The following is a 13,921-nucleotide window of genomic DNA, read 5'->3' as shown; positions in this document are numbered from 1 at the left end:
GTTGAAAGGGGCCTTAAAGACCACCTAGTTACAAAACCCCTGCCGTGGGTGGAGTTGCCATGCATGAGATCAGGCTGCCCAGGGCCCCATCCAACCTGGCCTTGAACACCTCCAGGGATGGGGCATCCATAGCTTCTCAGGGTAGCATATTCCAGTATCTTACCACCCTCTGAGTAAATAATTTCTTCCTAACATCTAACCTAAATCTCCCCTCTTTTAGTTTAAAACCATTCCCTCTTGTCTCCCTCCTGTTTGTAAGCTCCCTTCAAGTAACGGAAGGTTGCAATGAGGTCTCCTCAGAGCTTTCTCTTCTCCAGGCTGAGCAACACAGCTCCCTCAGCCTGACTTTGTAGGAGAGGTGCTCCAGCCCTCTGATCATCTTCTTGGTCTTTTCTGGACCTGTTCCAAACAGCTTGCATCCTTCTTGAGCTGAGGACCTCAGACCTGGATGCAGTACTCCACATGGGACCTCACATGGGACAATCACTTCTGTCGCTCTGCTGGCCACCCCACTTTTGATGCAGCCCAGGATACAGCTGGCCTTCCAGGCTGCAGGCACACACTGCTGGCTCATGTTTTTCATCCATCAGGACAGCCAAGTCTTTCCCCACAAGGATGCTCTCAAGGAGTTCTCCCAGTCTATACACATATCTGGGATTGCCCCAACCCAAGTGCAACATCTCGCACTTGCACTTGCACATGTTGAATCTCATGAAGTTCACATAGGCTCACTTTTCAGGTTTGTTCAGGTCCCTTGGGATGGCATCCCTTCCTTCTGTCATGTCAACTGCACCATTCAGCTTGGTGTCATCTGTAAACTTCAAGATGCACTTGATCCCACTGTCTAGGTTGTTGCTAAAGATGTGTCATGGTTTTGTGATTTTTGGTTATTGGTATTTCACATCATAACATCGTGTAGTGTATGTACCTGGTTCTCAGAAGAGAAGGACTACTACATTCCCCACGGTACTTTGCTCCTCTGTTACCATTTTCCAGCCGGAGGGAAAAGATAAAAGCTCGCAGTATAAAAACTTGCAGATCATGAGACCTCATCCCTTTTTCCGCCGTCTCGTCTTGGCAGCACCTCGCTCTCCAGCAGTCTTATCGTCAGTAGTAGAGTAAGGCCTACCTTGATTTTGGGACATTCTCTCTCTCTGTATTGGATTTATCAGCTTAAATTGTAATTATATTGTATTATAGTGTGTTGTTTTGCATTCCAATATTTTATTTAGTAAATTAGTTTGTTTCTCCTCAGATTGTTGCTGCTGTTCTTTGCTCTCAGGGCCATCTCCTTACCCTTTTCCCCTTTTCCCTTTTCTCGGGGCATGGGTCTGTGGGTCCCCTGTCCCCTTCGTCACGGAACCGGGCCGAATGCCCTTAAACCATTGACATGATGTTAGAGTACTGGACCCAAAACAGACCCTGGGGGACATCACACATCATCAGCTTCCACCTGGACATGAAACCATTGGCCACAACCGTCTGCCTACAACCATCCACCCAATTCTTTATCCACTGAATAGTCCACAATTCAAATCTGTAGCTCTCCAATTTAGAGATAAGGATGTGGGACCATATCAAAGGCCTTACATAAATCCAGGTAGTCAACATCAGCTGCTCTTTTGTGTGCCAGTGCTGTCACACCACCTGACTAGCAGGGATTCCCAAGTGAGTATGACCTGACACACTGGTGTTGCATAGGAAAAACGTACTTTTCTGCACCCTTTCCTGTGTAGCTATCTGACTGCTGTCAGGATCCATTAGGATTTTTGCTAAGAAAAAGATGTTGGAAAGAGAGAGAGGCATGTAGCAGAAGTGCCTACAAAACCAAAAAAAAAAAAGGTCATTCTCTATTTCTTTTTAAAAGGCCTAGGTCTTTCAAATACAGCAAGGTCCTGCACCTGGGTCAGGGCAATCCCAAACATTAATACAGGCTGGGTGATGGGTGGATTGACAGCAGCCCTGAGGAGGACTTGGGCATGTTCGTGGAAGAAAAAATGAACAAGAGCCAGTAGTGTGTACTTGCAGCCCGGAAAGCCAACTGTATCCTTGTCTGTGTCAAAATAAATGTGATCAGCAGTGTGAGGAAGGTAATTGTCCCACACTGCTCCACCCTCATGAGGACCCATCTGCAGTGCTGCATTCAGATCTGGGGACACCAGCACAAGAAGGACACGGTTCTGCTGGAGCAGGTCTAGTGGAGGCCATGAAAATGATCAGAGGGCTGGAGCACCTCTCCTATGAACACAGGCTGAGGAAGCTGGGCTTGCTCAGTCTGGGGAAGTCTGGAAAGACATCATTGCAGCCTGCCAGTACCTAAAGAGGGCCTAGAAGAAAACTGGAGAGGGAATGTGTATCAGGGAAGTGTAGTGATAAGACAGCTGGCAATGGCTTGATTTTATGAAGTAAATAAAATACTTAAAAGTTTATTAAACTTGATACAGCTAAACACCGCACAGCCTCAGCCTTTTGCTCACTCTTCTTCCTTTCAGTGGGATGGGAGAGAGAATTGAAAGAAAGTAGAATTTGTAGACTGAGATAAAAACTTTTTACTAAGACAGAAAAGAAAGAGAGAATTAACAGTAATGATAATTAAAACATTGTATATATATATATACAAAGCAAGTGATGCCTAAAACAATTGACCATCCACCAATTGATGCCCAGCCATATCCCAAGCAGTGGCCCCTCCCCTGGCCAACTCCCCTCAGTTTTATAGCTTTTTCACATGATGTGATATGGTATGAAACACCTCTTTGGCCAGTTTGGGTCAGCTGTCCTGGTTCTGTCTCCTCCCAGCTCCTTGTCCCTCCCAGCCCCATTCCTTGGCTCTGTACAGCACTGCTCAGCTAGAACACAGCTAGAAACACTGGTGTGTAATCAACAATGTTTTTCTCCTAAAACCAAAACATAGCATCATACCAGGCACTATGAAGAAAAACAACTCTGACCCAGCTGAAACAAAGTCAGCTGATTAGGACATTCAAATCAATGTCTGATGAGGTTCGTGTTTGCACTGGATTGAAGTCTGAATTGGACATGCTAACAGGGTCAAATACAAAAAAATGACATAGTTTATAGCTATATACAGCCCTCTAGCATCATGACCCAGATGACAATGTAAGAAAGTCTTTAGATCCATAGTGATATTGTACATATTGAACTGATTGTAGTAGAAGCCCCAGTGACCTGGAAATACTGTTTTAATGTTCATGGGTCTGGTATTCTTCATTTTGAGCAACTTCTGATACGCAGTCAAAAAATGCAATTTCATTGAAAAAAGCAAGAGGTCCCTCAAAATTTACTTTTCTCCAAAGGTCAGCTGACAACAGGAAACTCCTGTTAACCCCTTAGATGATACTCCTTCCACAGAGGAGCCTTTTCCCTTTGCTATGTAACCAGGTTCCCTGTCACACTGAGCAACTGGCCCACATTTTTCCTAGTCTTTCTTCTGTCACTGATGTACTTATGGAAGCCTGTCTTAATGTCTTTGACATCCCTGGCCAGATGCAATCCTATCTGGTCTCTCTATTCCTCGCACGTTACCAGTCCTTGCTTCCACTTTTTATATGCTTTCTTTTTATGTTTGATTTTGGCCAGGAGCTCCTTGTTCATCCATGCAGGCCTCCTAGCATTTTTGCCTGACTTCCTGCTCATTGAGATGAACTGCTCTCGAGCTTGGAGGAGGTAATTGTTGAATATTAACCACCTTTCTTGGACACTGCTTCCATCCAGGACCTAATCCCATGGGACTCTTTCAAGCAGATCCTCACTGAAGCCATAATCTGCTCTCCTGAATTCCAGAGCTGTAAACTTGCTTTTCACCCTCCTCCTTGCCCTCAGGTTCCTGAACTCCATCATTTAATGGTGACAGCAGCCAAGGCTGCCTTTAACCTCCACATTCTCAACAAGACCAGCACAGAGCTGGTCCAGCAGAGCACCTCTTATTTTTTGCTCCTCTGTCACTTGGTGGAGAAAGTTGCTATGAATGCACTCCATGAACTTCCTTATTGCTGATGTCCTGCTGTGTTATCTTTTCCAAAGATATCAGGGAAGCTGAAGTCCTCCATGATGCCCAAGTCTTGCAAACGCAAGCCTACTCCTATCTGTCTGTATAGGACCTCATCCACTTGTTCTTTCAGGTCAGATGGCTTGTTGCTAATGTCCATCATAATATCAACTAACCCTATCTTCCCTTTAATCCTGACCATTAAACTCTCATTGTCCTCCTCACCCACTGCCAGGCATAGCTCCATGCAATCCAGCTGCTCTCTCATATGGAGGGCAACTCCCCTTCCTTGTCTTCCCAGCCTGACCTTCCTAAAGAGCCCGCATTGCTTCATTGCAACTCTCCAGTCATGGGAGACACCCCATGCCTTGTAGCCACTTCCTTTGCTTACAAGTGGTGGGGATTTAGCCCTTTTTAGTTGATCATGTTATCCTTCCCTCTCACATCACCTACATTCCCTTTGCTTGTCAAGTCTGTCTATCATACCCTCACAGGTCTTCTGGTTACTCCCTCCTTCCTCTGTCATTACTAGTTTAAAGCCTTCCTTATGTGGTCAGCCATCCTATTGGTGATAATGTCTTTGCCCTGCTTAGTGAGGTGGATTCTAGCTCTCCCATTCAGATGCTGATCTGCAAACAGAGTCCCATTGTCACAGAACCCAAAACCCTGCCACCAGTTCTATGACCAGTTATTGACTTGTGCTACCACTGCCCTCCTCCTCATAACCTTTCCTCTCACTGTCAGGTTGGAGGTCACTACCTAGGCCTCAGCGCCCTTGACTACTGCCCACAGTGCTCTGCAGTCACTTTTGACACTGTCAAATTTTGACACTGATAAGGTCCCTCCTCCTCTACAAGCATGATTTGCACCCAGAGTAACAGCAGAGGATAGTAGTCAGAGTGTTGGACCAGCTTTGACTCTCATGCCACATTATCCCAGATCTGGGCTCCCAGCAGATCGCAGATATCTCTAGTCAATAGGTCAGGTTTGACAGATGTGTCCTCCGGCTGCTGCAGCAAGGAGTCACCTATTATGTTGATTTTCCATTTCTTTCAGGTATCTTGCCTGGTTTATGGTTAGGTGGACCAGATCCATTTGGCTCCTCTTCAAATTTGAGGGCAATGAACCTATTTTGTAAGTGCAAGCCCTTAGGTGGCACAGAACCCTTCCTCTTGGCACCAGCAACCACCAGTTTCCATCCTTCTACTACAGAGGTTACACTTACCTTAGCAGTGGGTGTGAACACTGCCTCCTTCTCTCCTGCAGCTGGGGTCTAAGGCTATTCAAACTACTATGACTCAGAGAAAATTATCTGTTTCCCTTTCATCTTCTCTGATGCTGGAGAACCTGCTTGTTTCCTCCCATAACTCCTCCACTTAGCAGCACAGCTCCTTCACAATAGCACACTTCCTGCAAGACAGAAGGCCATCTCTCCTAGCATTAGTCACTCCTTGCAGCATGAGACTTGGAGGGCTGCACTTGCCCTCTTCAGCTTTGCCTGCGTTAAAGCCTCCACTCTGGCAGTTATATATATGTTTCAATACTTGCTGGAGAAGCAGCCACATGGTATATTACTACTATATCTGAGACTGTTACAGTGCTTTAAATACAGTTGAGCACTACACCCACTCCTTCATAAATTGTCACATAAATTGCTGCATCTGTTGCCTACTTCCATTAGCTGTGCTTTGGGCCTCTCTCAAGCACAATCTGCAAGGGTGGTCAACCATCCTTAATTAGAAGTGCTGTCACTGAAATGTGGTGGGATGATTCCCACTACTGTTCAAAAGGGACACGTGAGGAAGGAGGGGAGGAGGCGTTGGCCTCTATAGCAAGGAGGGAATACAGTATGAAGAGCTGTCCCTGAAGAATAGCCATGAGCAAGTCGGAAGCCTATTGGTGAGAGTTAGAGACCAAGACAACAAAGGGAGCCTTGTGGTTGGTGTCTACTGCAGGTGATATAATCAACTGGAGCCTGTGGATGAAGCCTTCTTCCTCTAGCTACAGGAGGAGTTATGATTGCAGGCTCATGTGCTGCTGGGGGACATCAACCACCCTGACATTTGCTGGAAAAGTAGCACACTGAGCTGTAGGCAGTCCAGGAGATGCCTGGAATGTATCAAGGACAAATTCCTGAGCCAGGTAATATACAGCCCCACCAGGGAGGTTGCAATGCTGGACCTGCTGCTCACTAACACTAGTGAACTGATTGATTGCATGTGGACTGGAGGCTGCCTGGGCTGTAGTGGCCATGCAATGGTGGAGTTCACACTCTTATGGGATACTGGACAGACAAAATCAGAATGTTAAATTTCAAGAAAGCCAACTTCCAGCTCTTCAGAGACTAAGTCAACAAAATCCCCTGGGAATCTGTCCTCAAGGACAAGGGAGCGGAGCAGAGCTGCCAGATCATCACAGAATCATAGAATAGAATCACAGCATCATAGAATCACCATGATTGGAAAAGACCTCCAAGATCATCCAGTCCAATTATCCACCTACCACCAGTATTTCCCAATAAATCATGTCCCTCACTACAGCTTCTGAATATTTCTTGAATACCTCCAGGGATGGTGACTTCACCACCTCCCTGGGCAGCCCATTCCAATGCCTAACCACTCTTTCAGAGAAGATTTTCCTAATGTACAACCTGAATCTCCCCTGGTGCAATTTGAGGCCATTCCCTCTAGTCCTATCTCTGGTTACATGGGAGAAGATGCTGACCCCCACCTCACCATAACCTCCCTTCAGGTAGCTGTAGGTAGCGATAAGGTCTTCCCTAAGTCTCCTCTTCTCCAGACTAAACAATATCAGTTCCCTCAGCCGCTCATCACAAGACTTGTGCTCCAGAATCTTCACTAGCTTTGTTGCCCTTCTCTGGACATGCTCTGGTGCTTCAATATCTTTCTTGTAGTGAGGGGCCCAAAACTGAACACAGTACTCAAGGTGTGGCCTTACCAATGCTGAGTACAGAGGGACAATTACTTCCATGGTCCTGCTGGCAACGTATTTCTGATACAAGCCGAGCATCGACCAATACCACCAGGTGCGTTTCTTCTACACAGACTTCCAGCCACTCTGCCCCAAGGCTGTAGTGTTGCCGGGGCTTGTTGTGGCCATAGTGCAGGACCCGGCACTTGGTCTTGTTGAACCTTATCCCATTGGCCTCGGCCCAGTGATCCAGCCTGTCCAGATCCCTCTGTAGGGCCTTTTTACCCTCAGGCAGATCAACGCATCCTCCCAGCTTGGTGTAATCTGCAAACTTACTGAGGGTGCACTCAATGCCCTCATCCAGGTCATCAATAAAGACATCAAGCAGGACAGGCCCCAGTGCCAGCCCCTGGGGAACACCATTCATGACAGGTTGCCAGCTGGATTTAACTCCATTCACCACCACTCTCTTTAAGGAAGCTTTCCTTAGGGCACAAGAGCTCTCTATCCACAGGTGTTGAAAAGTAGGAAAGGAAGACAAGAGACCCGCATGGCTGAACTAGGACCTGCTGGTCAAACTGGAGAGCAAGAAGAAAATGTATAGGCAATGGAAGCAGGGACAGTAATTTGCTGTATTAGGATCTGTATTAGGAAGGCTTCTTGTTGTCAAGGTATAAGGGATCTCTGTGCAGGAGTAACCTCAAGGGACTTAAGGGGAGATCCTGTTGTGCAGTTCACTGCCATGCAGGAGAGCTCAAAGGGGCTCTTGGGCTGCTCGCTGTTTATCGGATAAGATGATCAACTCATATTCATAAGTAACTTTTTTAGGCACATGTTCAATTGGTCCTCAGTGGTTGAACCATGTGTCTGCTATCAGTACTTTCCCACACCAAGTTTGAGACAGATTTGTGATTGTTATCAATACAGTTACTCGTCTTTCTGCGCAAGGCTAGGCAAAAGGAAGAAGCTGAGGGAAGAAGGAAGAGGGGAGGAACACACCATCCCAGGTGCCTAATTTCTAGTATACCTCTTTCCTTCCTCATAAGCTTTACAACAAAGGGTATCAACAGTGGAAAAAGAAATTCCTGCCATCAGGTGCTACACTTTCTTTGTCTTAGAGCTTGCTCTGCATACTTCCACCTGTCACAGATCCTGAAACAGACAGGCTTGTCACAGTCAAGCTGCCTGAACTAAAGGTCAGAATGCAGCCACAGCAGGGTAGTTCCACAGAGCAAGGAGAGCCAGGACTGAGGGGACAGTGAGACAGGCCAGTCTCTCCGACAAGACACTGTCTCTAAGTACTTGAGTAAGATGACCAGGGCAGGGCTCATGACAGTAACCACAGGCAGTTGTGCTCCAGAAGTCACCAGACAGCAACATCAACTTTTGTATTTAACAGCAAGTCTTTAGGAAGCCCATCAGAGGCTTGTTTGGTAGAACTCCCACTACAGAAAGTGGTAGGACTCCCAGTGCAGCATGGAGGAATTTGAGGCTTACTAAGCACTAGAAAATCCAAATAAGAGCAAAGTATTCTGAGACTCAGCTGCAGAGAAAGCTGTGAGAGATGCTTTCACCTTATTAGGCACTGAAATCCCGCGATGAAACATTATTGCTAAGAAATCACTACTTTCTCAGTCTATCTGGTCCTAAAACGACTTGATCCTCTTTACACTTACTCTCTTCTTTCAATTTCACTTTTTTCAAGGAATGTCTAGATGAGCTGAAATGATCTCAAACTCTTCTATTCTGCATCTGACCTTCTGTTACTAGAAGTCTGGAGTAACATCTGATAAGTCATGTTCAAAGTACATCTGTGCACCACAATGATGTCAGTGTCATTGTCACAATTTCACTCCATAAAAGAATACCAGGTTTGTTCCAATAACTGTACTTTCATGTGAGGTCACAAAATGTAGGACAATTAGAGCCTTCACCAAGGCTCCAGAGATTGCAGGTCTGAACTCAGCAACTGTCCAGTCCACTCTGGGATTCTCTCTTTGAAGCTTCTGGAACTCATTTGGTCAATAAATGTTACCTATCTCCTTATTTTGCAAAGAAGCAACAAGTCACTAACTCAGCTGATGGATTGAAGCAAGAACCTTTGGGTCAGTTGTCATATCTCAAGGTAGAACTCAAACCCTCCTGTTTTAAGTATGGCTCACTCTCATCTAGGCTACTTCTCTTCTACAATATTCATGCTCCTTCTTCTGTTGGGACATCTAAGAACAGCCCTTTAACTCAGAAACCTCAACATGAGCTTGCCTGTCACTGGTTATCTCACCGATAGTTGAACAACAGATAGTAGCAGCTATACCAGCCACCTTGGACCTGGCAACTTTTCTATCTGCTTGCAAACTGGACTTTGATAGCTGGGTTAGTCTTAGAAATAGCTCCAGAGTCTGCTAGTTAGATATGAAATACATCCATGAAACATTTACTTCAAGGAAAAGTTTTGAAGTAGTCATGTAGAATAAGAACTCCAGTCAATCTGTGAAGAGGCTGAGCAAATCTTATGTCTGGAAGGTATTCATATCAGCAGCTCCAAACACATTAATGGTAGTAAAAATGTGATCAGAACTAAGCTCCTCAGAGTGACCTTCCAGTGCTGCATTTTGAAGAAACACATGCTTCCTAAACATCAAGATTCCACTCTGCCTTCACTGCCATTGAATCTAACTGAATCTATCTATTCAGCTGTATTAAGCTCTACATCACAACAATCTCATTTTTTCCCCCGCTTTTCTTGAACAGTTTTCTACTGACTATAAACCTGCTTCTCTTTGTGACCTTTACAACTTTCCTGAGATTCCAGCAGCCTTCATTTGGACTTCTCTAGCCAAACACATTATGTAGCGTATTATTAGGACAAGATAACATGAAGACTAATTTTGATAAGCTGGTCATGGATTATTGTATAAATCAGCCTTATAATCTGTGTTATTTTCAGGCAATATCTAGAATTTGAAGAAATTGTATGTACCTAAGTTATTCGGAATTCACTTTGCTACATTGACAAAATCAGTTCATTTTTGTTCAAATCCAGATATTTTTAGTCCAGACCAGACATCAAAAACAGACAAGTTATCTCCTTGCTGCTCTGTAAGCTGACCTGTGCATCTCTCACAGTCATTCATCTCTCACAAAATGTAAGGTAAATTTTTCTGCTTGGTTTAGGAACACGTCAAGATCATGGAAGAATCTCTAAACCTTTTAAAACATCGTGGTTTGGATTTATTTGTCAACTCTGGGAGAGGGAGCAACATCACAACCACTTACACAGCTGAAACATTGCACTTCCAAGAACAAGTTTGCCAGTCATCAGTGCTGCACACTGGCTAAGCTGTCTAGATGGACCACTATGATTCCACAGTAAATGATCTTTTGTTCTGTTTTTTCTTTTCTTTTTTCCCAGCAATAGTTCATTAAGCCTCTGAATCCATACAAGTTTAGTGTCTGCTTGGGGTATTGTAAAGTCAAATTGCTGTAACTGAAAATTTAAATGTCTTTTCTCTTGTACAGAGAGCAAAGAAGCTCCAACCACAGAAATACTCAAGCATTATTATTATGTTTTAAAGTGAAGGAACTTTGAACTATTTGAGATTGACCATAAAGACTCATAGATCCCATATTTAATAAAATTGTCAGTTGTTTTTGACTTAAGTTATTCCCTTTCATATCAATGGGAAAATTCCTTTATATAGGAATAAAATACTTAAATATTCATTCAATGATTTCAAGATGTATGTAGCGCACTCCTTAGAAAAATGAAGCTGTAATTTATTTCAAATAAATATCCAGACATTGGGTCTTGATTGGCCAAAATCAGCATAGCTTCATGGAATTTGCTCAAATATGTTGTTTTACAACATTTCATCAAGGACTAGATACAATATCTGTTTGATCAGATAACTTAAAAAAAATTCCACTTAATGTCAAATCTGGTGAAAATGAGCCATCAAGTTTAGCTCTAGTTATTCTCTCATAGATTACTATGCAGTTTAGTTTAACATCAGCTATTCTATGTTTTGTTTTATGCCATCTTCCATGAAATTCCCAGCACACCAAGCTAAGCTTAGATGGGGTACACTCCCTGAGATGTTGCTTTTCCTTAAAGACTACACCCTGTCCAAACTTGGTTACTATTGTGGATATATAGATACATTAAAACACAAATACAATTTATTCTAAGAACTTGTTAAACATTTCTGAACATATGACATGATCTATTTGTTTTGTTAAAATTCCCTCACGAGGACTGAGTCCAGAGATTTGCACACGCCTCTTCTTTTGTTATTAATGTGTCTAACTTCAGAACAGAAATGAAAACCCATTGTGCAGTTTCCAAATTAGAGTTTGGGTGTTAAAGAATCCTCAGAAATTCACATGCCTTCTAGCTATGACAATTGCTCACAGCAGAGAGTGGAAATGAGAAGATGTGTTTTATTACAAGTAAATGAGAGAATAGCTTTATGGGACCATTGTTTTTTTTTTTTTACAGTGGTATTCGATGTTTTCAACTGTGTCATCCTTACAATTTCTCCAGCACTCACTTGGCAGTGTGCATTAAGATGTAAAAGTAACCAGACTTTTTGAATATAGTTTCTTTTTTGAATATAGTTTCTTTTTGCATAATTTCTGTTTGTGTTTCATTTTGCTCTATCTTTTCTTTGTGTGTTGTTTCTTCACTTCCTTCTCCCAGAGCTGTTGCTCTTTCATTCTTGATAAAAACTTGCTTCAGTAACTATTGCATTCATTCAGAGGCTTTACAGATTTCAGTGGAATTTTGGGTTGGTTTAAGGAAACAGGCTCTACTAGCATTGCCAAATACTGAGCACATTAAAAAAAAATTGTTATTTTCAATGGACTTATGTGCACTTAACTGCACTTCAGCTCTCAGTATCTTGTTTTGTTTGAACGAGGAGAACCCAAGAGTTGTGACTGTAGGGTACTGTTGCTTAGAGAGGATGGACAAGAGAACGCAGAGAGCAATGGAAGAGGGAAGCAGAGGGAGACTGATGCATGCTGCCTTTAAGAAACTCTTCCCAGGTCTTCTGTTTCTTGTGAATTGTGGCAATACTACCACAATCAATGAAACACCTTTTTTAGCAAAGTAAACACATGGACTAGGACACATGGACAAACAGAGAAACTGGAACATCTTGTGGGGAAGAGATTTTGTAAAGTAATTTACATTAATCTTTAAATTTTAGAACAAATCAATGAACATATTCATTAAGCAGTTTTGAAAATGATTGCTGAGACTGATGTGTGCTTCTAAAGCAAGGAGAATTTTGTTAACATTATGTTAATATAAGTTGATGTAGAAAATGTACATTCCAGTTGAAGAGAAAATATACTAGCCAAAACTTGCCCAGATAAGGCATTTAGGTCAGCTACCAGTTTGGGCAGTTATTCCAGGACCTGGGAGGCAGCTATAAAATTTAATTCTTCTGTCTTTAAAACAGATACTGAGGATTTCCTTCTGCCAACACAACTGATGGCTGTACAACTGCAGGCATGATCTCTGCTCTTGCTGTTCTGAGTAGAACTAATGAGAAAGAGCCAACGTGGTGAATGTCAACTGCCAACACAGTCACTCGCTGCTGTTGTCACTTCCTGCAGACCTAACTGTCCCATAGTACAAGCAAAAAAGTTACTTAATATGTTACTGTTAAATGTTAGTTAAAATGCTACTTCAAGATTGCTATGAACTTTACAAATTTTTAACTCTGGTATGAGAGCAAAGATACATGTAAACAAAATGAAATCTCCCAAATTCTTGATGTCCAGCAACAATGCCATGCAGAACTACTTGTCTTAAAATACATTTCCAATGTAAATGTCTAATCCCATTGAGTTTAGTTGATCAAAGCTATTATTTTATTGTAAACAACTAATCTTTTTTACTTTTTACTCTTCTCGACATAGTGTGTTTCTGACTTTTCTTTCTTCTCTTCACTCTGCTGTTGTCCTCAGGACCACTTACTGACATTGTTGTTGATTTATGGGAAAAATACAAACATTGCTCCTCTTTTTTATCCCTATCCATTTTTATTCTTCCATGTCCTTTTCCTAATTTAATTTTGGATGTTGCTATCCTATTTCTTTTCTTCAACTGGAGGATTCTGAACTCTATTCACAGGTTTCACTTTAGAAAGCCTTTATCACATGCTGGAAGCTAATGGAACTATTTTTGATGTGTATAGTTAAGTTCTGGTCCTGCAATGTGAGAATGTAACCGCCTTTCTCAAGTAAATGAGCAATAACTTCAATTAATTCAAATAGGATCTGAGTTTATTGAACACTGCGGGATTTGACTGCTGAAGATAAGCAGACAACAGATTTACAACCGACATTCCTATATAGGTAGATTAATTTATGCACTTCGTGAAGTACTTCCCATTTTTACTGCAGTGCTAGAAACTGGCAGAAAGTGTCTGTACATTAACCTTGGCTATCTTCTCTGGGTGTCCCTGCTTGAGCAGGAAGATGGGCCAGATGACCTTCAAAGTTCCCTTCCAATATCAACCCTTCTTTGATTCTTTGATGAGAAAGTAAGAAATATTCCACAGCTTTGTTATTCAGTCCTTTTCTCAATTTGAGTTAATCTTTTTAACACATCCATTGAAGGGTGAAGGGTGTAGAGAACAAGTCTTATGTGGAATGGCTGAAAGGACTGGGGTTATCTAGCCTAGAGAAAAAGGAGCTTAGGGGAGACCTTATTGCTCTCTACAATTACCTCAAAGGAGGTTGTAGCATGGTGGAGGTTAGTCCCTTCTCCCAAGCAACAAGTGACAGCACAAGAGGGAATGGCCTGAAGTTGTGCCAGGTGAGATTTAGTTGGGATATTAGGAAAAAAGTCTTCACTGAAAGGGTTGTGAAGCTTTGGAGCAGACTGCGCAGGGAAGCAGTTGAGTCACCATCCCTAGAGGTATTGAGAAGACGTGTAGATGTGGTGCTGTGGGACATGGCTTAGTGGTA

This window comes from Numida meleagris, chromosome 2 (genome assembly GCF_002078875.1).
Source record: "Numida meleagris isolate 19003 breed g44 Domestic line chromosome 2, NumMel1.0, whole genome shotgun sequence".
In the NCBI taxonomy this organism is placed as follows: Eukaryota; Metazoa; Chordata; class Aves; order Galliformes; family Numididae; genus Numida; species Numida meleagris.
The sequence above is the reverse complement of the archived record's forward strand: the minus strand, read 5'-3'. Positions refer to the sequence as shown.